The following is a 4764-nucleotide window of genomic DNA, read 5'->3' on the forward strand; positions in this document are numbered from 1 at the left end:
GGGGACTCCTTATCCCAGCTAATCAATTTGGAGCTGATGAGTCATTCGCCAAACCTATGTGGTCTTTTGCTGATCTCTGTCTTGTAAACTTTACAACTGGAAGGTCTTTTGTTTTAGCTGCTGTAGGTTTTGTGTTAGTTGCACAGAATTAGAAAGCTCAGAAGATGATTCCACCCTGAGCAAGTTGGAAAGCATCAAGACTCCATTTTCACTGCTGTTCCAGCAGCACCCAGGGCAAAACTTCATTCCCAAAAAGGTATTGATCAGTTCAACTCTGGCTCGAACTTGTGAAGTTTGGGGGCTAGAGAAGTTGGGGGCAGGGAGAAATTGTGAGAGTCAAAGAGGCAGAAAAAAAGAGAATGATTCAGAAGTGAAATATCTGTGCTGATCCTAGGGAGTATAAGGCCTTCTGAATGAGATTCCAGGACATCTGGACATCTGGACATCTGTCCTGGACAGGATTTAATGTGCGGAATTTGATGAAGAACATATTGATAATGATTAGAAGCAGCATGGCTCAAGGAAAGGGCACGGGCTTGGGAGTCAAAGGTCATGGGTTCAAATCCTGGCTCCGCTACTTGTCAGCTGTGTGATTTGGGGCAAGTCACCTAACTCCTCTGTGCCTCAGTTACCTCATCTGTAAAATGGGGATTAAGACTGTGAGCCCCACATGGGACAACCTGTTCACCTTGTAACCTCCCCAGTGCTTAGAACAGTGCTTTGCACATAGTAAGCACTTAAATACCAAAATTATTATTATTATTAAGTTATTATAATCTAATTATAAATTAGGGAACTCCTACATGAAGTGACTGTAGAGGATCATACTTCGTCATTTATTTTCTTGACATTGCTTCAGAAATACTCAACTTCCCTCACTAAATCCTCCCCACTCCTGTCTCTCCCACCACACACTGAAGGTCTAAAGTTTTCAAGTTTTCAAGGCCTCTTAATTCCCTTAACAAAGTTAGGGGTTGGAGAAATCCTAGAATCCAGAAGTGCTTCCTTTGTCTTTTTTGAGCCTCGAGCAGGTAAGAGCTCAAATAGCAGAGAAGCAGTGTTTAATGGTTAGAGAACAACTATGGGAGGCAGAAGGAGCTGGGTTCTAATTCTGGCTCTGCCACTCATTTGTGTGTGACCTTGGGCAAGTTATATAACTTCTCTGTGCCTCATGGTACCTTATGATGATCGTGACTGTGAGTCCCATATAGGACATGGACTATGTACAATCTGCTGGGTTTGAATCTACCCCAGTGCTTAGTACAGTGCCTGGCACATAGTAAGTATATAACAATTACCATATATACACAAATGCTCCTTTCAACTCCTTCAGCAGTTCCACCAGCATTTTTCGTCAGCTAATTCCAACATCAAATGGCAAGGCAGGATCACAAGCAGTGAAGTACTTGAATGAATTCTGTCTCCTGGCTCTGAAGCCATGCCTACCTTGGCTGAACTGGGTGTCATATGTGAGGAAAATGGACACCAGCTGGATATTCAAACAGCTGCTGGGCAGAGAGCTGAAGCTGGGAAGCCCAAATTAAGGAGTACAGAGGAAAGAGGAAATGTTTTTAGGAGCATTAACAAAAAGATTCAGGCATTGCTGTATACTAGCTAAAACTGAGAGTCAATTGCAACAAATAGACCAGCTCAGGGGCACTGTGATTAAGAAAGAATAATAATTATAATGATGGTATTTGTTTAGCACTTATCTTGTGCAAAGCACTGTTCAAAGCGCTGGGGTAGATACAAGGTGATCAGGTTTTCCCACCTGGGGCTCACAGTCTTCATCCCCATTTTACAGATGAGGTAACTGAGGCCCAGACAAGTGAAGTGACTTGCCCAAAATCACACAGCTGACAGGTGGCAGAGCTGGGATTAGAACCCATGACCTCTGACTCCCAAGCCCGTGCTCTTTTCACTGAGCCACATTGCTTCTCTGTGAAAGAAGTGACTTTCTTTCAGAGGAAGTTTCATTAGTACTGTGGACAGGGAATGAGTCTATTGTTATATCGTACTCTCCCAATTGCTCAGTATAGTGTTTCGCACACAGTAAGCATTCAATAAAATGACTGAATGAACGAATCTGAGAATCAGAAGACTGTGAGCCCACTGTTGGGTAGGGACCGTCTCTATATGTTGCCAACTTGTACTACCCAAGCGCTTAGTAATAATAATAATAATGATGGCATTTGTTAAGCACTTACTATGTGCAAAGCACTGTTCTAAGCGCTTGGGGGGATGCAAAGTGATCAGGTTGTCCCACGTGGGGCTCACAGTCTTAATCTCCATTTTACAGATGAGGTAACTGAGGTTCAGAGAAGTTAAGTGAGTTGCCCAAGGTCACACAGCAGACATGTGGCGGAGTCGGGATTCGAACCCATGACCTCTGACTCCAAAGCCCATGCTCTTTCCACTGAGCCACGCTAGTACAGTGCTCTGCACACAGTAAGCGCTCAATAAATACGATTGAATGAATGAATCAGAAGGTTCTATTCTCGACTCCACTACTTGTCTTCTGTGTGACCTCGGATAAGTCATTTCACTTCCCTGGCCCTCAGTTACCAATGGGGATTTAGACTGTGAGCCGCACATGGGACAGGGACTGTGTCCAGCCCCATTTCTTTGTATCCACCCCAGCGCTTAGTACGGTGCTTGGCACATAGTAAGCACTTAACAAATACCATAGTTATTATTATTATGAATGAATGAATGAATGCTGCAAATATCAGACATGATAGCACAATGAGTGATGGTTTCTGTATGGTTACAAAATGGTTGGATCTCTAGATCCTTCATTGGCCCTTCAGTCAAACAAGCAGCCACACACTAATTTCACCATCAGCAAGGACATGTATATATATAGGAGACAGATTATATATATACATATATACAAATAGACCAAATTCTTATCCTCTTTATTTGCCAACTACATGAGGGTAACAAGGGTAAGAATTCAGTCCATTTGGATTTCAAAACTAGCCAGGAAACTCAGAATAGCCAACTTGGTTTTAGGCCCTACCATTCAGGCCCCAACTACATCTCCTGGACATCTCCTTGCCAGAGTGACAAAATTAATGTCGCCACCAGTTTGGTGAAGTCAAGAGAATGAGAAACATTGTAAAGTTTTATGATGCAGGGGAGGACTCTGGAAAGGAGACCAAAGAAGAAAAATTTCCTCACCTTTTTGAACCTCAAAAGTAATTATCTTGCTAAGAGGCAACATAGTCCTTGAGTAATTGTTTCATGATGGATTAGCCTGAACAGTGCTGCTTTATGAACATCTTGAGAGGTATAGGACAGCCAGAGGGGAAACCACAGCTGAAAAGCAGGTGTTGACGTGCCTGTCACTCCAGGACGGGCACATAAAAAACACTGGAAACTGTTCAAGTTTAGATAAACAATTTCCATTCCACTGCATTCTTCACACATGGACTAAATTCCAGCCTTTAGGCCTGAGTATATGCCAGTTCCATTGACTACAATGGAATCAGGTGTCTGAGAATGTCAGAAGAAAATCCAGAGGTTTTAGTTTAATTTCCCCCAACTCCAGCTTGCTTGATCACACAGATTTAACTTGCACAATGGATAGAGCACGGGCCAGGGAATCAGAAGGACCTGGGTTCTAATCCTGTCTCTGCCACATAATAATTATTATGGTATCTGTTACATGCTTACTATGTGCCAGGCACTGAACTAAGCACTGGGGTGGACACAGAAAATTGGGTTGGACATGGTCCCTGTCCCATATGGGGCTCATAGTCTCAATCCCCATTTTACAGATGAGGTAATTGAGGCTCAGAGAAGTGAAGTGACTTGCCCAAGGTCACACAGAAGGCAAGTGGCAGAGCTGGGATTAGAACCCATAACCTTGGGAAGCAGCGTGGCTTAGTGGAAAGAGTCCAGGCTTGGGCGTCAGAGATCGTGGGTTCTAATCCCAGCTCTTCCACTTGTCTGTTGTGTGACCTTGGGCAAGTGACTTAACTTCTCTGGGACTCAGTTACCTCATCTGTAAAATGGGGATTAAAAGTGTGTGCCCCATGTGGGACAACTTGATTACCTTGTATCTACCCCAGCATTTAGAGCAGTGCTTGGCACATAGCAAGCACTTAACAAATACCATCATCATCATCACTATGCCATGTTGCTTCCATGTGTTGTGTGCTGTCTGGTGTGTCACCTTGGAAAAGTCAATAATAATAATAATGGTATTTTTAAGTGCTTACTATGTGCAAGGCACTGTACTAAGCAGTAGGGTGGATACAAGCAGCAGGATACAGCAGGCTGAGTCAGGATTAGAATCCACAACCTGCTGACACCCCCAGCCTGTGCTCTATCCACTATGCCACGCTTCTTCTCTATGACAAGTATTGGCCTACTCGAGATTTTTCTAGAGATATGATGCAAAGATGTTCCTGGTGTTCAGTGACAATTGTGATGTTGTGTGTTGTGTTAGATTTGGGAATGTGTCTACCTACTCTGTTACATTGTACTCTCCCAAGAACTTTGTATACTATTGTTTTTCCAGTAAGTGCTCAATAAATATGATTGATTAATTGTTTGATGAGGGTGAGCTCCCAGGAGTACTGTTCACATAGAGGATTTGGCAGTCCTGGTATATGTCCAGGAGAACTAATAACACTACTACTAGTAATAATAAAGATATTTGTTAAGTGCATACTATGTGTCAAAGTATGTGTCACTGTTCTAAGTGCTGGGGTAGTTGCTAAGCTATTCAGGTTGGACACATTCCCTGTCACACAT

This window comes from Tachyglossus aculeatus, chromosome 2 (genome assembly GCF_015852505.1).
Source record: "Tachyglossus aculeatus isolate mTacAcu1 chromosome 2, mTacAcu1.pri, whole genome shotgun sequence".
Lineage (NCBI taxonomy): Eukaryota > Metazoa > Chordata > Mammalia > Monotremata > Tachyglossidae > Tachyglossus > Tachyglossus aculeatus.